This window comes from Protopterus annectens, chromosome 13.part0, assembly GCF_019279795.1.
Source record: "Protopterus annectens isolate FY-2018-M chromosome 13.part0, PAN1.0, whole genome shotgun sequence".
Taxonomy (NCBI): Eukaryota; Metazoa; Chordata; order Ceratodontiformes; family Protopteridae; genus Protopterus; species Protopterus annectens.
The window spans coordinates 526,527,424-526,552,560 of NC_056747.1; the positions used below are offsets into that span (position 1 = coordinate 526,527,424).

Below are 25,137 nucleotides of genomic sequence, written 5' to 3' on the forward strand. Positions count from 1 at the left end.
CCAGCGCCCTGGAGTCTCTATCAGAGGGGGTAGGATTTTTGGCAGAAGTAGCCTTAAAGCCCTTGGGTCCCTGTGAAATGGTCTCAGGATCCGCAGTAGGATTTTTAAAAATGAACTTGTGAGAGTCAGGAACCCTGTAATATCTATCAGGTTTTCTGGGAGCAGGAGGTAGAGAGTCAGGGGCCAAGCTAGATTCCGAAAAGGCATCATCAACAATGTCTAGTACAGGAGGGACAGCTAAAGGCTTGTGTTGGGGCAGGAGTAAGAAATCCCTAAGCTTCTTTTTAGTAATCCTGGCTTTCCCAGCGAAAGTGCTCCCTAAGACTATGCAGGGTTTCACCAAAAGAGAAAACCTCTTGGGGGGGGGGGGGGGGGTAGAGTCCTCTACATGAGAATCCTCATGGGTAGATAAGGGTAAATTCTGGTCATCAGAGGAAAGAAAAATTTCAGAATCCTGGTCAGAAGTATCATAAGCAAATTCACTCCTAGGTCTCTTAGAGGGGGAAGGATGGCTTCCCCTGATTAAAGTAATAAGGTCTTCAGCCATTCTTATCACTTGTTTTTTAGGCATAGAGGCCTGACCATGTAGTCTAAGCGTCGGTTTTCTAGGCATGATTCGAGTTTTAGTCCTTGAAGAAGAAGATGGCATCAGTTTAATATGCAAGTCAGTAGGCCTGAATACACCCTCAGAAGCCGGTGCCTGCACAGCAGCTCCAGACCCATCCAAGGTAGAGACATCCGCAGGTTCCACAGTTGAAGCATCTCGTGGCATACTGGACTCAGAATGGGTCTCAGTAGAGGCCTGCAAATCTGAAGTAGTGGGTATCAGGGGCTGCAAAAGCACCTCACTGAGTACCGGCGAACTGGCTACTGGCTTAGGAGAAGCGTCATCGGCAGCTTTGGACCTAGGTGGCCTGTCTCTGTCTTTATCTTTGCATTTTTTCGGACTGTCGGTAGTCGGATGGCTTACCGAAGATATATATAGATAACTGAACTGAGTACCAAAATATTTAAAAGCATAAATATACCAATGACAAATAGCTCATTGTTTAAATAAAGCACAAAACCAACAGTGAGTTACATCGTGGTCAGGGCCTAGGCAAGGAATACAGTACGAATGAAAATCTTTGTGAGGTATTTGCTTTCCACAAGAAATACAATTATTGACTTTTATTGACATCGGTTTAGAGCAAGAAAAATTTTCCCCACAGGGGTACTTAGCTTTAGTTGAAGACTTTGGTTCTGAAACCCGAAAATGAAAATTTCAGGAGTCGGCCGACCGGCACTTGCGAACTGCTTCTGCTTCGGACACCGCACGGCAAAAAAGACTGGTGTAATGGCGTCGGTTGCATGCTTTATACCCCTGACTACCTGACGTCACAGAAGATGAGACAGCAACTGACGCAGGACTCAAGACTTTGATAATCAGGCCGACTGCGGGCTACTGCAAGCAGATAACCCAAATGCGATGACTGCAACACTGAAACACGAAGAACATCTTGTTTCATTCTGAACAAAATAGAAGAAGTGGTTTACTCTAATAGGGTAGACCCAGAGCGGGCGGGTTCATTACAGCCGATTTTATAGCTTGAAATGCAGCTTTATGTTCGTCAGACCAGGGCAGAGGATTGGTTATGTCCTTTTTTAACAAAGGTAAAAGCGGTCCTGAAAGTTCAGAGAAGTTGGGAACCCACTGTCTACAATATCCTGCCAGTCCTAGGAATCCTCGCAACTGACGTTGGGTGGTGGGCCTAGGGGACTGTTGAATGGCTTTGATGCATGAGGGCAGAACACGGCGAGAGCCAGCTGCAATAATGTAACCTAAATACTGAACCTCAAGCTGGTAAAATTGCAACTTAGCCTTATTAACTTTAAATCCTCGCTGGGCCAGGAACCAAAGTACCAGTAGTGAGTCATCTAGACAAGCCTGCTTGGTCACAGAAGTGATAAGTATATCGTCGACATACTGAACCAAGACTGAAGTGGTTGGTAATTTAAGGTCTTGTAATTGTCGGAACATTTCTCTGGAGAAAAGTGTAGGGGACTCAACATACCCTTGTGGTAATCTTGCCCAAGTATACTGCTGCCCCTTGTATGTGAAGACAAACAGATGCAGGCTATCTACATGGACTGGTATAGAGAAGAAAGCAGAAGAAATATCTATTACTGTGAAGTACTCGGCAGCTGGGGGAACACAGCTAAGTACAGTGGCAGGGATAGGCAGTACTGGGAAGGCCGGTAAAATGGCCTTATTGATTTGCCTGAGGTCTTGCAAGAAGCGAAAGGCCTGTTTTCCAGGTTTCTTAACTGGGAGAATCGGCATGTTGCATGGGCTCACTGTGGGGACGATTACAGATTGGTCTATTAAAGAGGATATTACTGGTTGGATGCCTTGCTCCACTTCTTTAGAAAGCGGATATTGAGGCACTGAAGGTAACCGAGCACAGGGTTTTAAAGTTATACGAACAGGAGTGGTGGATGTTAGTAAGCCAACATCATTGTCATGGGTTGTACGCATGGAGGCAGGTAGCGAATATAAATATTTCATCATCAAGGGATCTGGAGTTGTCAGGACTTGTAAAGGTAACTAGTCACCAAGAAGGCTGAGGGCTTCATTGTGACTACTTGGGGGAACCTGCAAAAAGACACCATCCTCTGTACAAAAAATAACAGCCCCCATTTTGCAGAGCAAATCTCTGCCTAAAAGGTTTAGTGATGCTGATGGGCTTGCAAGAAAAGCATGTTCCCCGTGTAGGGGGCCTAAGGTGACCGGAATTGGTACAGTTTATAAATATTCTATGGGCACTCCGGAGACTCCTACTCTTTTAGTAGATTTGTTTGAAAGAGTAATACCTACTGGGTTGGATGAGGTCAGCATGGATTTAGTAGCTCCGGTATCTATCAAAAAGGGATGTCTACAATTTTTCAGGGTCAAGGTGATGCATGGTCCGGCTTGGTCTACCCGAAGCAAGGGAAACAATTGCTGTTGAGACAGTTCAGGGGATCCCTATTGGGCTTGAGGTTGACTATGGCCTTCAGACCAACTGGGTGGTGTCCAGGCTGAATTTCACTGCTGTGAAAAAGGATTGGACTGTTGTGATGTTCCTGATGCAAACGGATTATTTTGGGCAGGAGGTGGCGGCACCGGAGCAAGATATGGGCAGTTATTCCTCCAATGGCCTGTTTGCCCACAGTTAAAGCACTCAGATTGTTGCTGTTGTGTCAACTGCTGGGGTTGCTGGGTTGCCTGATTACTGGAATAATTTTGATTGTGATTTTGACTGCCACTGCCCCTTCCTTGAGAATTTCCTCTCCTGCCCCTTCTTCTCCCACTCTGTCTGAAAGCAGTGAACATATGAATTTCTGCATTTAATAGTTTATTTTGCAGTTCCTTTTGCTGCTGGGTTAACCGATCCGATAGATATTGGGTCTGAGTGACCAGTTCATACAGGCCTAGACTGGGCCAATTAAGACAGACCTCCTTTAATTTATCTCTAAGCAGAGGTTTTAAACCAACGACAAGGCAGCAGACAGACCACTAGCAGCTGGGCCTTCTGTGGGCTCTGGGTAGCTGGTGTAGGCCTTGAAGGTGTCAGTTAATCGGTTAAGAAATCCTCGACGGACTCATCTTCTTTTTGCACTACAGCTTTGATTTTTGACCAGTTAGGAGTTAGTGGGACAATAACAGTAATGGCGTCTATTAGACCTTGTCGCACTGTTTCGAACCCATTGTCTTCTTGTGTACCATGCTTGGGGATGGGATTGGGAATGTTTGCATGATCCATATTCTTTTGAACAAATCAGGAGGGACTGCATACTGAAGAATGGCCCGAACTTCTTCAACTGTAGGATTTTGAAGGTTTACATGACCTGCAATTACTCTCTGGAATTTTGCCAGATTGCTGCGAATCAAAGGCAGTGATTTTGTAATCGCTTGAAAGTCCACTGCAGACTCTGCCCGGGGCACAACTATAGTAGCGGGAGTCTGATTATCGGGGTTGTGGGTGGGGTTAGGGATTTCCCTGAGAGGCATCAAATGATCATCATTCTCCGAAGAGGAAGAGGGGGCATCAATATTAAATTTATCTGGGCCGTAGTAACTGTCCTCACCATCGATGATTATCGGAAACTGGCCAGAAGATCTTTGACGGTATGAACGGTAATGGCCCCCGCCCTTTTGATATCTAAACTTAGGCCTAAAATACATTTGATGGGCAGTCTTTCCCACTTTGTCCCTCTTTCTTTCCCATAATTGGGGCCCTCCAGGAGCCTCAGACTGATGTGTCATAGAATCCGGGACCTGCCGTTGAACCTCCAGCAGTTGCGCCAATGGACCCTCTTGCTGTGGTGGGACAACGGGTGGTGGGGTATCCTGATCATAAGCAGGTGGGACAGTAGGTGGAGGGGGAAGCATACACACTATCATCCTCAGAGGATTCAGTAACCTGTAGTTTAGATAATTCTGCCACCGGATACAGACTCTTAATGGGGGGTCTTGCAGAAGTTTACCATTGACAACATCTACTTTTTTTGCCATATAGGCTAAGCCCCTTAATTGGCATTTGAGCCTTTCTTGATTGTTCTTTAAACTAGAAACAATGGAATCCTTTTCCCTGTCTTTTGCCTCAGCCATCCAATCATTGAACAGCACAATCCCGGGACCCTTTTTCCTTTCTTTTTTTTTTTTTTTAAACTTGGCTTGTAAATTTAACAAAATATCTCTATTGAAAGTTCCCTGTTCAGGGAAAGCAAGTTTACCATCGTCCTTTGTGAGGGAGACCCACTGAGACAAATGCAAACTGTCCCGGGACACATGAAAATACATATAACCTGCAGGAGTTCCTTTTTCTGGCTCCTTTAAACTTTTCACACTTGCTCCCATGATCAGTAACGACCACTTGTATTTATTCTGTGTAATACAGAAAAGAAAATGATGGTCAACGCCGTAATATCCCACACTCATACGTGCATACCTGTCTCGCCAGAATGTTTTGATTAATCTCTCAATCACACATCAGATTCATGCACAGAAATAAAAAAAATCATGCCACTTACCTTTGGACTGAAAGAGAAAAATGTTATGAAAATATTTAAGGCACTATTATGTGATCGTTTTGCAGAGTTGTTTTTTTTTTTTTTTTTTTTTCCCCCGTTCAAACAAGGCACTGGTGGAGATACTGTAAGAAAAGACAAAATCTTGTCATGGGCCCATAAACCAGCACATCCACCAGCCCTGATTGACCGCAGCACTGCCAGATCAGATCCGAGTCACTGCACCAAATTGTAAACTAAAAGACAAAAGACTTTTTTTCGTTTAGCAACTTTTATTACACATGTGCAGGAGCCTCTGGAAAGTACCAGGGAGAATCTCAGAACAAAGTCTGTAGCTTATATAGGCTGTTAATGCTGACTCAGTAGAAAAGTAACACCGAACAAATGAGAATACTGGAAACATGATTGACCAACAGGAGCTTTCCCCTGTGGCTCTAAAGTAACATGATGTAATCACATCTCTAGGCAGAAAAAGAAAATCGGATGCATTTTCATATATAGACATGTTTACTACTTTCAGACAGTCTCTCTTCTTACTAATTTTTCACTATTTGCACACTGTCACGTCTCTATGTGCAGTACATTTCAGGTTTATGCACTATGTCACATACTTATACCTCCTAATGCACTTACATTTTTCTTCATACTTTACAAGTCCCTCTGCCATTAGTGCATTGCAACCAGCAACAAGGTGTGTGACTGTTTCCAATTCGGTTTTACAAAACCTACATATGTCTGTTTCTCTCACATGTTCAATGGACTTTGTAAACCAGCATGTATGTAGCCCACTATCTTGGGCTGCTAATATTAACCTTTCATTTTTTTATGTGAATTCACCTCTCCTTAACCATTCCTGCGTTCTTTCTTGATCAACATGAGGCTCTTCCAGAAGGTTTCTATACTTGCAACTATATTTATGTGTTTTTCACATTTCTTGCCTTCTCATCTGGTCCTTCATCTTATATTCTTTCTTTTGTTTTTTAGCACATTCAGTTGCTGCCTAGTTTTTATCTACTTCTGGTTTGATCTCCATTCCTGCTTGACGTTGATATGCTTCTGCTAAATTAAGCAGAGATGTCATCTTAGATTTATTCTCCTCATGTTTCAAAACTTTCACTACATTTGGATCTTGTGAGGTCAGTAGATATGTGTGGAGTCTCACGATTGCATATCTATACATGTAATCAATTTCAAGGAGGCCCATCCCTCATTCGAAACGGGGAATATATAATCTTGGTATACACTGATTTTTATAAATCATTTGGTGAGCATGAAGCGTCCTTCTTGTTTTAATATCCAATCTATCCAACACTTTTTGGGGCCAGTCAATCACTCCAAAACGCTAAGTTAGGGCAGGAAGAGCAAATTGATTTTCTGCAATACTGTAGAAAGTCCAATGTCCAGCCTGACTTACTTAGCCTTCCTTCTTTAGGCCAGGTGGATAAGCTTCCATGTGTACTCAGCATACCTGTAGTATTAGAGGAACATTTGCCTGTACCATCTTTAGTTCTTGGTCTAGCAGCCACCAGAGTTCTAGGCCTAGACAAGAGCATGACCCAGGATGAAATACACCCCCAAATATGGCAGCCCATCCAGAAGATCCTTCAAAGCTGCTTGTCTCATGTCCAAACAAGGAGAGGGCCACCTTGTTAGGGTAAGAGAGAGGGAAGGTAAAGAGATAGATGACTAGGTACTAACACCAAACTTGGGATGCTCACAAGAAAGGAAGAGGAGGGGTGGATGGAGGGAAATATTACTGCAACAGTTAACATAATTGAACATCTGCAACTTTGGTAATCTCTTAACACACATATACTATGCTCATAGTAATAAAACTTGGGCAGTTTACAGACTACTGGGTGATTGTTCCTGGGAACGTATTGCTTGCAGAAGTCCCTGTAGGACAGTTGTTGCAAATCCTTATCTGGCTCTACAGATAATGACCAGGTTGTAATGCTTGGAGAATATGAGATCAGATGACAATGTGATGCTTTCACTCTGAACTGGCTAATGATCTCTCTAAGAATTAGTGGCAGCTGAGGGTCTAGTACAATGGACCATCATATGCCCTGGTACTGCTTTGCCATGAAGGGAGTAACAAAAGCAAATGCAATGAGCTAGCCATCTCAAGCCTCCCCTCTCAATAACTGCTCAGATTTCCTTTTTCTTTAGTTTTATCAGGGTAAATCCTTGGTTGTCTATGCAAATCCATAGTATTATGATCCTTTCACCCTCATTATAAAGGGTAGGATACAACACAGGGAGGTGCATGCACTAATGTAGGCACAATTCTGTTACCATTTTTGGTATGAAAGTGAGATTGGTGTGAAGTGTTACCCTATCCACTTGGAACAAGAAAAAATGCTGTTTGCAACTGAAGGCCTGAAGTCGTTAAATCCTTCTGGAAGAAGTAATGGGCACTAAAGACAATTTTCTATGTCAGGTACTTGACTGATTCAGCAGCAGTACCTGGCTCAACTGGTGTTAATGTAAACTTATCTATGACACAGGTGAGGTCCTGTAGTGGAGAAAGGTCCTTCTATAGTAAACTCAAATGAAGGACCCCTTTGAGGAATTGGTTTATTGATAAAGAATACACAGGGGGTTCTCAAAGCAGACAAGTTGAAATATCAGATATCTGCAGTCATTAAAGCATAAGGCACTCCAGGTCTGTAAAGGTCCGACAAGAATTTGATAATCAACATGAAAGTTATATTCGAGTGAGACCTCTCCTCAGCAGCAAAGCAAACACATTTTTTCATTTTGCTAGGTATGACTTTCTGCATTTAGCCTACTAGCCTCTCTTTAAAGAAAGAAAGAAAGAAAAAAAAAAGAAAGCATGCTCTCAAAAAATAATTGCCAAATGGGAATGAGGTACTAGATCACCTAAGCTGTCAGACTTCGTGACTTCAAGTTGTGGAGTACAAGTGGCCCCTTGACTTGGGGTCAGGAGGTTCATACCCTGAGGCAATACAAGCTCTGTTCTTACCATACTTGGCAGAAGGAAGATCCAGTGCTGCCTTAGCTTGCAAAGAGCTAAGAGTAGCATTTTGGCCTGTCTTCCTTTATGTTTTACATTACACTGAAGAGAAGACGGACTGGAGAAAAAACATACAGAAACAGGCCTCTCTAGCTTGTTGAGGAGTATGTTGGCCAGGCCTCTGTAGTTGGTGTCCTGGTGTAAAATGATTTTGATATGCCTATCTCCTGGAGTACTCCTGGCACTCACTACCTGAGGACAAATTTAGAAATTCATTCCTATCCAGCAGCTAGTCATTAGGGTCTGCTTTTGCTCTGCTCAACTGGTCAGCCAGAACATTTTCCGGAAAAGGAATTAAGATGTCCTGACAGCCATGCCTGATTTCTGACAAAGTACCAAGCCTGCAATACTAGCCTGCACAAAAGATACAAGAACGTTGCCTCCTTGCCTGGTGATGTCACTATGGCAATTTCTGTGAGGATGCGCAGAATTCAAGGCTGCCAAACAGGTTTTTAAGGTAATGACAGCTAAAATTACTCCATTACCAAATTCTTTATACTAGCATGATTTTTCTTCTGGGTGTCCCCATATCCTCACCCCCCCCTCCCCAAGTCTGTGAGGATTTGCAGGATCCCTGGCTACCAAATAGTTTTTAAGATTTTGCTAGCTAAAATGACTCCATTTACTCTTTTATACTAACGTGATTTTTTTTCCTCTGGGTTTTGCTCCGGTTTCTCCTGGATCTTCTTTTTCCCTGAGTATGCCCTCCAGGCTGTGTCCAAAGAATCTTTTGTGACCCTCTGGGTGTCTGTCTCTAGCCGGAATAGGACTCCCAGGTTCAGGTTTCCATGATGTATCCAACTTTAGAACACCTTTTTCATAAAGAGCAGAAGAAGAGATAGGAGCACTGCAGAGACTGAGCAAGCTGGCACCATCTGTTTCTTAGATACTACAGGAGTTTCTTAATGTGAAGCCCATATAGGGTGACCATCAGTATTAAGGAGGTCACATTCTCACTGTTCTGAGAAACTCACTTGCAGTGATCTCATTATGCTGTGTATTGTTATGGACCTAAACATTTGGCCAAAAACAGCACCTTTTTCAAGGTTAGAAATGTCCTCTAGATTCTAGTGTCTAGTAGGGTTACCAGGAACAAGACTTGTCTCACGGGTAACAGCTAGGACTTTGACAGATTCAGAGAGTGTCCTAGTTTTTGAAAGCAGTGAAGAGTAAACTACAGAACCATCTGCATCTCTTGTAGTGATGGTGCCTGAACCAGGTAGTCATGTACTGTATTGTAAGAGTACCTGTGAACGGTCTTGGTTCTGCAGAAGGCAAGCACTGTAGCCAGACACAGGTAAAACATCCTTGGTGCAGCAGAAAAACCAAAAGGCACAAAATTAAACTGAGAGTAAGAATTCTTTGTTTCAAATCTGAGGTAGGCAACTTGCAGGTCAAGGATAAGGTTTGAAGAAAGAGGAGAGTCATAAGGACTTATAAGGTTAGCATTCTGAATTTCAGAACTTTTCGGAACTTGTTCAGTCTTGACACATCGAAGATTAGACAAGCAGGCAATTTAATATTGCTGTTTACAAGCTGCAAGAATCCGAAAGCTCAGTTAGACTAAGCTAAGCATTGCATGAATGAATACAACTTAAAAGATAAATATCAACAACCCTAAAAAAACTAAGACCATAGAGGATGCAAGTGGTTTAATGTTGTTATGAAATGAAAGTGAACTGAAATAGTGAAGTTATATACCTATCCAGGCATTACAGTTTCTAACATTTAAGTTAGAAAAATATACTGACTACATTAACTCTAGTAATGAAACTACTTAGACACTTAGCATCATGAATTCCATTAAGAGAAAGAACGAAAATTTACAAAAAAAATATGTATTGTGTACTTTTCACTACCAACATCATCTGCCTCAGTCCTTCTAGCTTGTTAGTGCCGCTAAATGAAACCAAATTGTCTGGGTCACAGTCAAGTTTTTAGGGCAAAGACTATCTATATATTCTAACAACTAACTCTCTCAGTCTTTGAAATCCTGGAAGCTGCATCTACAGCATTATATACACAATGCAAGCATCTCAATCATATCCTTTATATCACTGTCAAGAAGAGACTTTTTCTTCTTCTAACTGACTGAGAAGGTGATGCTGATAAGCTACCATGTCAAATAAATCAGTAAAGGGCTCTAAAAGAGAGAAAGGAAGAAGAGTTAAATGCTCTTTTTTCAGATCTGACACTTAAAGCCAAAGTAATAGTTTTCTTTTCATACTGGCTGTAAATCAAGGACATAGTAGTAGGATCAGATTTAAGATTATTTTAAAACTGTGCATCTCTGAGAGCTTTGTGCAATAAGTCTGCTCTTCTTGGGTGCTGGAACCCTCGACTGTCTGTAAGGTTTGTCGATTGCTTACAAATGATCTGTACCTTAAACAAATACAACAAAGGAGGAATAGACCATTCTGTAGCTTTACTGTTTTATTTCCTCTACCAGTGACAGTCCATGTTAAAGTTCTGTATGATGTGAACCCACTCATTCTTCTTCTTCTTCTTTCGGTTTTTCCTGGTTAGGGGTCGCCACAGCGGATCACCTGTCCGCTCATGATTGGCAGTGGTGTTTTACAGTGTCGAGTTGCCAGCCCGGCACCCAACCTTCCGCAGAAGGCACACGCACACACACGCACTCACACCTAGGGCCAATTTAGAGTGTCCAATCCACCTGCAGCATATCTTTGGGATGTGGGAGGAAACCGGAGCACCCGGAGGAAACCCACGTGACCACAGGGAGGACATGCAGACTCCACACAGAAGGCACCCAACCAAGGATCGAACCGGAGAACCACTTGCTGTGAGGTGACAATGCTAACCACTGCACCACCGTGGCTGGCAGGAAAACCTGTTGGAATTCTGCAACTTCCTGAACAAAACAGAAATATTACCTTGTAAAATTTTATATTTGGAGGAATGTGAATTAAAGTTTACACAGGCTGCAAAGCTGAAGGCACCAACATCAATACCAGCTGCCACAAGCAAAACACTGAAAATAGAAATTTTTAAGGACTATTCATCTAACACAAGCATACGTCTTAAGTAATTCTGAAGACAGCAAACGTACACCTTATGCTAATATGATGCCATAAGTAAAACAATGAAAGATAAGCAAAGCCATATATGTTCTCTTCTATAAATGAATAAGGATCCCTTTTTTAAAAGTATGGGTAAACTATAGAACAGTTGAAATTTGCTTTGCCTATATTAACAACTGTTTCAGCAATTTAAGTGAGTATTTTAATCCTACAACAAACACAGACAACTGGGTCAATTATTTACTTAAATCTCTGATTACCGACTTAACCAAATTCAAGACTGTGTGAGAGTTGCAGCCTACCCTGGCACTCGACTAGTGCAAGGTAAGGAAGATCATCTTTAACGGAGTGCCAGCTCATCACAGGTTTATACACATGCTTGCGCTCAAAAAGCATGTACACACCTACAGGCAAATCTGAAGGATTACAAGCTGTCTTTGGGATGTACAAGGAAACTGCAGCTCTAAGCAAAACATTCACATGAACACAGAAGGAACATGCTGCAAAGAAGGCATTTCATCCAAGAACCAAACATTAGCATTGTGAGGTAGCAATGTTAACTCCTGTGATACTCTGCTGTGACTAGTAGTCAATAACATTAGGATAAAACAGCAATCATTTGATGAACTACATTTCTGACGTAGCTTGCATGATGAAGTTGAGCACTGTGAGGCCTGGAAATAGTGTGATACGGTCACGGTCATCAACACCACCCTCAAATGGCTAACTGCATGATAAATGAACTAAGGGATCTAGCACACCCTTCCTATCTCTGCTAACTGTGCACTGCTTCCCTCAAAGACAGCATTCCGTTCGGTCTTAGGCTTGATGTTTGCAGACTTGCAGTACTTAGACAACCTACACTTTAATGCACAAAAAGGCTGGAAAGCACACTTTGGACAGAAAAAATATGAGTTCACTGAAGGTAAACTCCAATGGATTTTAATAATTACTTTATATAGACAATGTAGACACCTTGGCATTGATTTAATAACGTAAGTTCTTTTAAAGAAATTCTTTAATTTGTGACATCTGCTGAAGATAATACTGACTCATAGTATTTTCATCTGTAACTATAATAATCATCATTTTATCTATAAAATGTACTAGCTGCGCTTAATGTATTACTTGTGTTTGAAAGTTAGCATTGTAATAGCATTTTTCTAGTAATGTATGAAAATGACATGCAAAAAATCCTTTTTGCGGCTAAAAAGATGAAGGAAATAAACTCTTGGGTCAGCTGGCTAGTCCAACTGTTAATTCATTTTGATTTTCTAACGGCTGCCATTACAGAGTAATATTTTTGTCATCAAGGAGTTCTGGAAAAACATGAAAACTCAGTAAAAAGTCAAATGAAACCTAGACATTTTAGTAACAGCATACTGCAGGCAGAAAAATCATTTGCAGTTTTTCAAAAGCAGCAAAATGTACTAGAAACTATGTATCTGGATAAAATTTTGTCGTGAAACACAGAAACAATTTTCACTAATGCACACAATCTTTGGCTGCATGCTTCTCAAAAAGTCAAAGGGAAGTTTTGACCCCATTATTTCTTGCTTAGTCAGAAGTACTATTATGTGTGTCAAGTCTAAACTACCCTTACCCACATCTCCTTCTATGCCAAAATTTGCAATTATCTTCAGCTCAGCTGGAAAAATCTGGAAAAAGTTCATTTCCATTTTCTACTATTTTATTTTCAGTTGGCTCGTTTCTATAAAGCTTACAATTCTATGTCTTATGGTAAACTAGACTGACAAACCTTGGACCACACAATTTTTATTAGTAGTTTTGGCTCACTAAAAATTTTAATTTTGGCATGAATGCAAAACAGTGTCTGCATGCCTATTTGACTTTTTTTCTCTAAATGAAGTGAAGTCTGTGTATCTAAAGCTAAACTTTTTTTGTGTGTGTGCAAGTATATATTTGATTATATAAAAAGGCTTACAAACTGGAAATATGTTCACTGATCTGAAGAGCTTTTAAATAGGTAAATCACAAAGTGGAATTCCAGGGTGGTCTAATGACCTTCTAAAAGACAGGACCTTCAAAATTATACTTTGGATAAGCTAATGTAGTCTTAAAACTTTTTGTAGCTGATACTCCATGGGCTCAGTATTACAGCCAATTCTGTTCTCCCTTTGTATCAATGACTTATATTTTGATTTATTGGGTCTGAAAGTCACCATGAATGTGGATGACCTTGTCCTGCTGACAGGGAAGAACCTATAAGGAAATAGAACATTATCTGCAGAAGAACATCATGAAATTATGGCACTGGTTACATTCCCGTAAGTTAGTGGTGAACCCTACTAGCTTGCTGATTATCTCTGGCACACCTTACTTTGCAAAGGACACCCTAAGAATACCTCATCATCATAACAATGGTTAAACAACAGAAGTACATATTGGGTATGACTGGACCCAACATTATCCTTTAGACACCATGCTGAAACCTGTATGGATAATGTACTAAAACAACTTACAACTAGCTATAAACTTTCTAACCTCTTTACTTTAGGTGCTAGAGTGGTTGCCCTAAACCTACTAATGAATCTGAATACCCACTTTAGTGCTTAGTGCCCTGTACTCCGCAAACAACAAACCTTTCTTTGAAGAAAGCAACCTGGTTAACTATTAAAGTATGGACCACATTTTTGCTGATCACCCTTCCATTAAAGAATACAGTCTCCCTCTAGTACACAAATTAAAAATCACTTTTTGCCATAATCCACTGAGGTGAAAAACTGGGGGGCTCACATTAAGACCAACTTTTCTTCTAATTAAGGGAAAAAAACTCTAGTAAAATCATCCCTGCTATTCGTACAAAGCTGCCACAATGCATTAGAAATTAACTACTGATTTTTAAATCAGAACTACTTGCTCACTTCTTCTTAGAGTACAAGAGTCAGTACTTTAAAGATAAGGGTTGGATAATTATCTTTTGTTATCAGAGGATGTTCTGAGGCTATTTGACAATACCCCTGTGCTGATACCAGTTCCCACTAAGATGTACTCCCTCAGTAACAGGTGCCAATATTTTTTCGCTTACAAAGCTAGTTTATATATGCCCTTCATCACCCCCACCTTCATTAGTATGGGACTCTGTTGTTAACTATAAGTTTGGCTATGATTACTGCTTTTTACATTTCACCTTCTTTCAGTCAAGGAAATGCACTCCAAATTTTTGGTCCAATTAGCTATACTTTGTATGCCACTTTCTTTTCTTAATATGAAACTTTTCTGCATCAGAGTTAGGTGGGGTAATGTATGCATTAGCCTTGGATCTACCTATTTTTGCTTACTCAGATGATGTTGAACCTATGTTAGTTGCTGTCCTGAAATTGTTTTCACCTAGAAATGTTGTCAGCCATTTCCTCAGGAATCTGTCCATAACTTTCCCTGCAGCTGTTGCCAAACTAAGCGGCTTAATAGTTCCCTCGACAGTTAATCTATTAATGCTTGACCAAATTAATTAAAGTAACAGGTGTAAAACATTAACAAGGTACAAACATTTAGGTAGGTAAATGTTGGAAGGACAAAGCCTTTTTGGTGTAATGTATTATTTTATGATAAGACACAAATTATTTATTTGCTTGCTTATTAGTCTGTAGTATGTGATGACCCACCACTGCCAACAAGTAATCAAGGAGCCTTAATCCTCACCACTGACAACAGTGGGGGACATTTACTGAGAGGATATGTACACACACAGTACTTCCAGATACAGCTTTCTGCATCAAGTACAATTTCCCTTAAGAGCACACAGAGACCACAGTTAGTCCGGGGCTGGTTTCTCTCTCTTTCTCCAGATCCCCAGTAAGACTCCCCATTGGCACAGCTACAGAGTTGAGATTTCAGTTGAGTAACCAAGCCAAGACATCCAGCACCCTCTCTGTCCAACCAGTAATTTGTGTCCTGCTCAAGTAAGGGACACACACACTCTTTGAGGTTTGATTTATACACACACACACACACACACACACACACACACACACACACACACACCTGGGGAAGGCTGGCACAGGTTTCCTAGCTATCCCCCTTCTGCCCAGACTATAAAGTACTTTTCACTGCCACCGATCACTCCTGCCAGCTATCTTAAGGTCTTTAAATGGTGCCCAATTTTACTGTGGTAGTTTGACCAAGAGCAAGGCTATTAGGAGTGGCCCACAAAGCATCACCAAATAAATATGCAAGTACTTTCAAAACTTAAATATCTCTACACAGATCAGCTACAATGAAAGGTTTAAATGTATTTAATAATAAATAATAAAAGAACAAGACAATACTAAATATATATTCACAGTGACATCAGAGTTCAAAATCACAGGAAATATTTAAAACAACATTGCAGTACAGGTCCACAAAAATAAAGAAAACATTTGAACTAAGCTTTACTATATTCCTGACTAAATCTAAGAGAATTATACTATTCTCTAGTAACTTACTTCATTAGAGCAAGGCAGATTAGGTTCATAGGTTCTTAGATTAGTACTAAGATAACTGCCCTTGTGAGCCATTTTAAGCCTAGCCAATTATCCCTTGTGAGACTCAAACCCTGCACCTTGTGCTTGTTAGGCCACCCTCCCAACCTGCTGAATATTCCTGGTTGTTGTCAGGTCCAAGACAGAATGCAGAATGCTCTGTCTCACTAACAGACTTCTCAAAATAATATCTAAAATATTACTGCTGGGAAGCTTTCAGAATGACATAATTTCTGGTCATCTGACTTCTAGTTCAAGGACCAAAACCCCCATTGCTGAAGCTGGCAGTATTTAGCATCTACCTGTAAAAATACTCATACAAGAGCTTTTGTTCAGATCTCTGGCAGATGCTGGAGGTCATAAAACAATTGCATTCCTTCATGCTTCTAAAGTAGCAATTAGTTCACTCCAAAGGCAATGCAGAAAGCTTACTAGTACAGGTTTTATGTCTCTAACTGCATTGAAAACTTGAGAGATAGCTTCTTTATGTTGCAGCCTTTATGGCGTAGTCTACAAAGTGACTTAATTTCAATTTTTTTTTTAAGGTAACTGGACTGAGGTTAACCTTCTGTATTCCAGTTTCCACTGTTAAACTATATACATTTAAACAGTCACAATAGTGCATGTACATTTATGTTCTCTTCCAGTAGGGCACACCATGGATACATCTTAAACAAAGCACTTTACAAATACCTTTTCAACACAAACAGAACACAGTACAGAGTACAGAGCAGTTTGATATACACATGCCATATAGTTCTAATACATTTGTAACACAAGCCTCTTATACAAATGAGTTTGATGTTCACAAGTAACATATAATTATTTACAAAATTCCAGCTAGTTGTGCTGGCAGTACATCCTACCATCACAGTCTGTAAAAGAGTAGATGGGCTGGACCAAGGACTTGTTTCAGCTATGATCTGGGCCAGTGGCACAACAACCAGATGTAGTAATCTTACAAGAACACACACAAGCACATATAGTGATAGTACATAACTTAACTACAGGTCCAATGCACAGCATAATATAATGAATTCAAACTTAAAAAATCCAAAGCATAAATAGTCCCAATAACATTACAGTACAGGAACATGAAAAACAAGTGCTTACACATTATAAACAATTATGACACAGTTCACTGGTGTACTAGTAGTATTCCCCCCTCATCAGTATAAATACCACCAAGGATCTCCCCTGAATTTAGTTTAGCCACATAACTCTTATAATAAAACAGACAGACTAGTTACCTCTAGATAAGGGATCATTAGCATTAAGGCCAGGTATGAACTTACAGTGGAAAGATTTGCTTTAAATGTTTTCAGGGTGGTACTATGTTTGACGTGCAGAGGGAGTCAACTCTGAAGTTGGGGATGTTTTGGGTAATACATCTATCACTCTAGCATGATGATCTTACAGCAGAGGGACAAGGGGTCCAGATGTAAAGATGATAAAATCAGCAAGCAAAGGTGAGTAGTATTACTGCAACTGAATTCATCCTCAAGTCTTGGTGAGTACCTTTCATAAGGTGGGCCCTGTTTTTACAAAATCCCACCAAGATGACAATGATATATAGACTGAATTTTATATAGCATACATCATGGCCAGAAGTAGGTTAAAAAATTAATAAGAGAGCTGGGTGCACAAGTCCCAGGATAAAAAAATTGCCCAAACATGCTAGGCACATTGGTGCCAGGACTGGAAAAAATGACAGTCTAGCATCCTTAAGACATGGAACGATTCCTACAATAGGGTTAGGGCCAGGCCCAGGAGGAGGATGCCCCCCATTGTTGAAGGAAGTAGTAGTTCATGAAAAACACAAAAACTGATAGGCCAAAAAAAGAGTCAAAATTGACAGAGTGGACTACTGAGGAGAAGAAAGAAATTATGTACTGTTTCTATTATGCAGGAGGCCCATAATTTCCGGATAGAAGATATTCAAAAAGATGGAGAGAGAAATTAGATGAAAGAAAAATACTTGCTCAAGAAAAACCGTCAACAGCTTCAAATGCAAATTTGTGTTTATTACTGCAACTGATTCATGTAAAAAATCTTGAGCCACTTGGAAAAAGGAGTGACGGAGGATGTGTGAAGATATAAACAACAATGTAGAAGATATAGGACATCCACAGGAACAAACCACAGCTAGCAAAAAATCTTTAGATGATAAAAAGTCTCTCCACTGTTGTAGTATAGATCTCCTGGTGCAAACACAATTCTGTTAATCACACCATATAATCGAAAAAACACTTTTATTAACAAAAATGGTAAGCGCTTTCACCTATAAGACTTCTTCAGACCAAACAAATACAAATGTGTGCATACATACAGCCTCTCTTATATAGGCCTCCTCATGAATTATTCATTGATTCAGTAAAATTACTCATGCTGACATCATTTCCTGAACTATAAAAATATATAAATATATACATATCGCTACATAAAAACAGTATTTTTGTAATAATTAATGTTCTTACAAAATTCTTCCATGTTAAAAACAATCCTTAAAACATCTCTTGTCATTATGAAATTATCATGGCAGTATGAAGTCAATAAAAACCACTTTCAAAAATGATGCCTTGCATCTAAATACAAAATATAAAAATATATTTGTAGGTGAAAGCTGAATAAATAAATCACAATTCACACACACACACACACATATATATATATATATATATATATATATATATATATATATATATAAATAAAAGACATGAATAAATAAATGTACATATATAAAAATATGTATATATAAAAAGTATGCGTGTGTGTGTAAAAAAAAGGGGGGGGTTTGTTTAATGGACTTCAGTCTCCTGTTTTGTAGGACCGGTTTGAGGGGTAACTTTATCATTGAGTCCCAGTCTCTTGTCTGCTCTAAGCTTTATGATCCATTTAGTCTCGCAGCCTTCCGTGAAATTTTTAACATCTCCTCCTCTATGACTAGGAGTAATAGCTTGTATGACAGTAAATTTGAAACAATGTAGTGGGCCTGCTTCTAGTGCATGTCTGGCTAATGCATTATGTTCAGATTTTATATGTATGTGGTATAGATGTTCTCTCATCCTCTTTCTCAATTTCCTATCAGTTTTACCAACATAAAATGCATTGCAGAGTGTGCACCGAGCAAGATAAACCACATGTTCTGTCTGACAGTCTGCATTCATATAAACATTGTGTTCTTGTAGTGTAACTGGGTGTATAAAAAGAGTTCTAGTGTCTATGTGACTACAAAAGTTACATCTATTGCAGGGTTTCGTCCCAGATATCATATTGTCAGTATTTTTCTTTCCCATATTCCTTGGATAACACAAGAGCTGTTTCAAATTCTTTCTGTTTTTAAAGAGGAAATTTGGTCGTTCTTCTACTATCTCTTTGATATCCTCATCTAGGGTTAGAATATCCCAATGTTTCTGTATTGTGTCTTTCAAATTATTAGTGTCTAGAGTATAAAACATTGGTATTTTCACCTGGTCTCCTATTTCTTCTCTCAGCACTTCACTCATTGAGGTACTTGCACTAGAAAAGTATGGACAGGCTCTAGTTCCTGTAATAGACTGGCTTCTTCAAGAGCAGTGTTAATTTCATTCAGTTTATAATTCCTGTCTAGAAGTCTTGTCTTTAGGTCCTGTAACTCATGTTCATACCCCTCCTGTGTTGGATTTAACCTAGATGCTCTCATGGCTTGACCTTTCGCTACATTCCTAAAAACATACCCTGGGTGCATGCTCTTCCTGTGCAACAATGTATTCCTGTAGCACGCCTTCCTGTGGACCCCTGTATTCAGCATTCCATTCTCCAGTCTCTCAATATGTACATCTAGGAATGATATACTGTACCGTGAATGTTCCATTGTAAAACTCAGATACTCAGTAAGACCATTTACCTCTAACATAAACTCATGTAGGTGTATTTCATTGCTGTCCAAATTAAAAACATGTCATCCATGAAACGTCTGTAAAACCCTACATACGTCTTGTAACTTTCTAGAGGAAAAAGTTTCTCCTCTTCCCAACTGGCCATAACAATGTTGGCGTAGCTATTGGCACACGATGTGCCCATCGCTACGCCATCATTCTGTATGCATACTTCCTCATTGCACATAAAAATATTATTATACAATATAGTTTCTAAAAAAAGAGTCAGTAAAGCTATAAAACATGCTTCATTAGTAGTGTGTGTCAGCATGTATCTATGTATTTTCTCTATACCCTGATCATTGGGTATAACAGTGAAAAGGCTTTTCACATCCAATGTAACTAATACATATGGTGTATCATTCATTATATTTCTCATATAATCACAAAGGTCTAATAAAAATTGTTTACTATCCTTCAAAATGTGAGTGTTAGCATTGACCACTGGTCTAAGATAATATTCTACATAAATTGATAGGGGCTCAGTCACCCAACCTGTGCCAATAGCTACGCCAACATTGTTATGGAACATTCATGGTACAGTATATCATTCCTAGATGTACATATTGAGAGACTAGAGAATGGTATGCTGAATACAGGGGTCCACAGGAAGGCGTGCTACAGGAATACATTGTTGCACAGGAAGAGCATGCACCCACGGTATGTTTTTAGGAATGTAGCGAAAGGTCAAGCCACGAGAGCATCTAGGTTAAATCCAACACAGGAGGGGTATGAACATGAGTTACAGGACCTAAAGACAAGACTCCTAGACAGGAATTATAAACTGAATGAAATTAACACTGCTCTTGAAGAAGCCAGTCTATTACAGGAACTAGAGCCTGTCCATACTTTTCTAGTGCAAGTACCTCAATGAGTGAAGTGCTGAGAGAAGAAATAGGTGACCAGGTGAAAATGCCAATGTTTTATACTCTAGACACTAATAATTTGAAAGACATAATACAGAAACATTGGGATATTCTAACCCTAGATGAGGATATCAAAGAGATAGTAGAAGAACGACCAAATTTCCTCTCTAAAAACAGAAAGAATTTGAAACAGCTCTTGTGTTATCCAAGGAATATGGGAAAGAAAAATGTTGACAATATGATATCTGGGACGAAACGCTGCAATAGATGTAACTTTTGTAGTCACATAGACACCAGAACTCTTTTTATACACCCAGTTACACTACAAGAACACAATTTTTATATGAATGCAGACTGTCAGACAGAACATGTGGTTTATCTTGCTTGGTGCACACTCTGCAATGTATTTTATGTTGGTAAAACTGATAGGAAATTGAGAGAGAAGATGAGAGAACATCTATACCACATACGTATAAAATCTGAACATAATGCATTAGCCAGACATGCACTAGAAGCAGGCCCACTACATTGTTTCAAGTTTACTGTCATACAAGCTATTACTCCTAGTCATAGAGGAGGAGATGTTAAAAATTTCATGGAAGGCTACGAGACTAAATGGATCATAAAGCTTACAGCAGACAAGAGACCGGGACTCAATGATAAAGTTACCCCTCAAACCGGTCCTACAAAACAGGAGACCGAAGTCCATTAAACAACCACCCCCCCCCCTTTTACACACACACACACACACACACACACATACTTTTTATATATACATATTTTTATATATGTACATGTATTTATTCATATCTTTTATATATATATATATATATATATATATATATATATATATATATATATATATATATATATGTGTGTGTGTGTGTGTGTGTGTGTTATTTATTTATTCAGCCTTCACCTACAAATATATTTTTATATTTTGTATTTAGATGCAAGGCATCATTTTTGAAAGTTGTTTTTATTGACTTTACATACTGCCATGATAATTTCATAATGACAAGAAATGTTTTAAGGATTGTTTTTAACATGGAAGAATTTTGTAAGAACATTCATTATTACAAAAATACTGTTTTATGTAGCGATATATATATATTTATATATTTTTATAGTTCAGGAAATGATGTCAGCATGAGTAATTTTACTGAATCAATGAATAATTCATGAGGAGGCCTACATAAGAGAGGCTGTATGTATGCACACATTTGTATTTGTTTGGTCTGAAGAAGCCTTATAGGTGAAAGTGCTTACCATTTTTATTAATAAAAGTGTTTTTTCGATTATATGGTGTGATTAACCAAATTGTGTTTGCACCAGGAGATCTATACTACAACAGTGGAGAGACTGTTTATCATCTAAAGATTTTTTGCTAGCTGTGGTTTGTTCCTGTGGATGTCCTATATCTTCTACATTATTTTTATTTTTTACATTGCTGGGACATTTACTCCGTGGTGGTGCCACTTAATTCTACTGGTTATATAAATAACAATGCCTACAGGTTCTTGAAAGGCATAAAAAAAACATGGACATGGGAAAGAGAGAGAGATCTGATACAGTGTAATATTTATGCAAAGGAGAAAGCAAAATTAATAAATACAAAAAAAGCAGCTCCAAAGATATGGAAAATCCAGATATGGAAAATTTCACAATACAAAAAAATAAGATTACAAAGGGGGAGTATAGATTAGTAAAGTAGACGTTAAACAAACAGAAGCTGAAGTTACACAATACCTGTTAAGCGAAGGATTTCATGTAGAAATTCTAATACAGGTCATGTCACAGCATGATGGAATAGCAAGTCCCCAAAATAATGAGAAACAGGTGGAACGGGAGACATCTGAAGAAGAAATATGGACATGGGAAAGAAAGAGAGATTTAAGATATGGAAATTTTATAATACAAAAAATAAGAAAACAAAGGGGAAAGTAGAAAAAGACGATTGTAATGAAGAAGTTAAAAAAAACTAAACAAAAAAGAAAACCCCAGAAACTAAAGTTATGGATTACCTGCGAAGTGAAGGACTTGGTGCAGAAAATCCAACTCTGATAACCTCACAGCATAAAAGAACAGCAAGTTCCCAAATTAAGGAAAAATATGTAGAACAGGAAATATCTGATCATTTGCAACATGAAGATACCCTGGACCCTTCAGTAGGAAACCAGTGCGAAAGTTCAGTTGGAGTTGCACAGCAAGGGAAGGAACAGGAAACAGTGGCAACTTTGATGCAGTTAATGTTGTGGAGCAATAAGCAAGTGATTACCCATATGAAAGAACAACTCAAGACACAGGATGCAGCTGAAAAGAATATATCACAGGAAGAGATTCTGGAACTTTCTGTAGAATACCCGCAGGAAACAGCACAAAGAATGTGATATGTGCCCTCAGTTTAAAAGAAAATGATCTAAGGGAAGAGTTGCTTGATTTAATAGAGATGGACAGTCATACTTAGATTGCTGAAAGAAGTAGATTACAGAAAGTCAATAAGACCCAAAATGTTAGAAGTCTGATAAAACAAATTACTGCAGTAATCAAGACTATTAACAGAAATTCATGTGACAAAGTAAGTTGTGTACACTTACCATAAATGTAGATGTTCGAGTGTATTCACTGTTGCAGTCATCACATTTGGGTTATCTGCTTGCATGATTATCAAAGTCTTGGGTCCTGCGTTGGTTGCTGTCTCATCTTCCATGTCAGATTTTCTTGCCCCAGATGTCAGGTATATATATATATATATATATATATATATATATATATATATATATATATATATATAAGGTTATACCTCCAACAAAAAAAGCAAATACACCAAAAAGCTTTTAGGCATAGTAAAGGAAAATAGAGGTACAGCCAAAAGAAGTCAGGGGACTGGAGGGAGGGTAACCAGGACTGCAACAGTGAATACACTCGAACATCTACATTTATGGTAAGTGTACACAACTGTACTATGTTCTTTGTGTTTCACTGTTGCAGTCATCACATTTGGCTTGATTCCCAAAGCTAAGGATGGGAGGAGGAATTTAGATAGCATTAGGACCAGCTATAAGGCCCTGCAAGACTGCAGTGGCAAAGCCAGCTCTGGATTTAGATAAAATTGGCAAATGGTAATGCTTGGTGAAAGTATGCACAGAATTCCAGGTAGCAGCTTCTAGGATGTCCCTTGTAGGGACACCTCTGAGCAAGGCTGTAGAGGTAAGATGCAGCCCTGGTTGGATGTGGTCTAATCCCCTGTGGGATAGGTTTTCCATGGTGCTTATAGCAGAAATGAATGCAATGGCCTATCCACTTAGAAATGGTTTGCTTTGAAATAGCCTTCCCCTCTGCCCCTGCAGCAAATGTCACCAGCAGTTGTGCAGATTTCCTTTGAGGTTTAGTCCTGTCCAAGTAAAATCTAAGTTGTCTGTGCACATCTAAGGAGTGCAGTATCTGTTCCCCTTTGTTCTGTGGATTAGAAAAGAAGGTTGGCAAATTAATGGACTGATTAAGAGCCACACTGGATACTACTTTGGGCATGAAGGAGGGATTGGTCCTGAGGGACACCCTGTCCGCATGAAAGATGATGAAAGGCTCCACTGCCATAAGGGCCTGTAATTCAGATACCCTTCTTGCTGAAGTGATTGCTAAAAGGCTATTTTCCAAGAAATGAATTTTAACTCTGCACTTGCAGCTGGCTCAAAAGGAGGAAGAGTGAGTTTTTCCAATACAAAGTTAAGGTCCCAGGCTGGAGTTGGGGCTCTCCTAATTGGTCTTAAGTTTTTGGCCCCTCTGAGAAACTGCTTAAGCAATGGATGAGAGAAGAGGGATGGTTCTGTGTTGTAATGAGCTGAAATGGCTGAGGCATGAATTTTGATGGAGGAAAAAGAAAGGCCCTTGTGAAGCATCTCAGTTAAGTATTGAAGAATCTGAGGTAAGTTGGGTGCTGCTTTGCACATCCCTTGAGTTTGGTTCCAGGCACAGACTCTTCCATTTTTCAGCATACGATTTTCTAGTACTAGGCCTCCTTGCCTCCAAAATGACATCCAACACTTGTTTACTAAGGGATGGTAATGGAGAGATTAGGTACGTAGCCAGGCTGCCAGGATCAGGTTTTGAAGCTGAGGGTGCAGAATCTGGCTCTCCTGCTGTGACAGCAGGGTAGGGGTCTGAGGCAGGTGCCATGGAGACAGCAGTGACACACTGCGCAAAGAGGGGGTACCAGTGTTGGTGTGGCCAGTCTGGTGCAATCAGTATCGTCCTTGGTTTGTCCTGTTTGATCTTTAGTAGTACTTTGGAGAGGAGAGGCAGAGGAGGAAAGGCATAGACTGATAGAGTTTTCCAGCTGAAGGACAGAGCATCCACTTTGAAAGCTTGTTTGTGGTGAGTCCCTGCGCAGAATTTGTCCAACTGGTAGTTCTGGGGGGAGGCAAACAGGTCTATATCTGGGCTCCCCCATTTGTTTATCAACATGTTGAAAGTCTTTGGTTCCAGTTTCCACTCGTGTGAGTCCATGAGATTTCTGCTTAGTTCGTCTGCCAGTGTATTTAGTTTTCATGGCAGGAATTGAGCCTGTAGATGCACTTGGTAGGTAGCTCAAGGCTGTGTTCCACACAGCCATGGTTAGTCTGCAGAGGGGGCATGAATGGGTACCTCCCTGCTTGTTTATGTACCACATAACAGTGGTGTTGTCCGTCGTTACCATTAATTGTCCTGGAAGAATGTGGTCCTTGAAGGCTGTCAGAG

The 25,137-nt window shown here is 39.7% G+C and overlaps 1 protein-coding gene across 1 annotated transcript in view; it reads right to left on the reverse strand.

Annotated features, from left to right (window-relative positions):
* The window catches only part of RNF43 (ring finger protein 43), a 1,798,873-nt gene that overhangs the window by 114,260 nt on the left and 1,659,476 nt on the right, over positions 1–25,137 (reverse strand). The window lies entirely within an intron of this gene.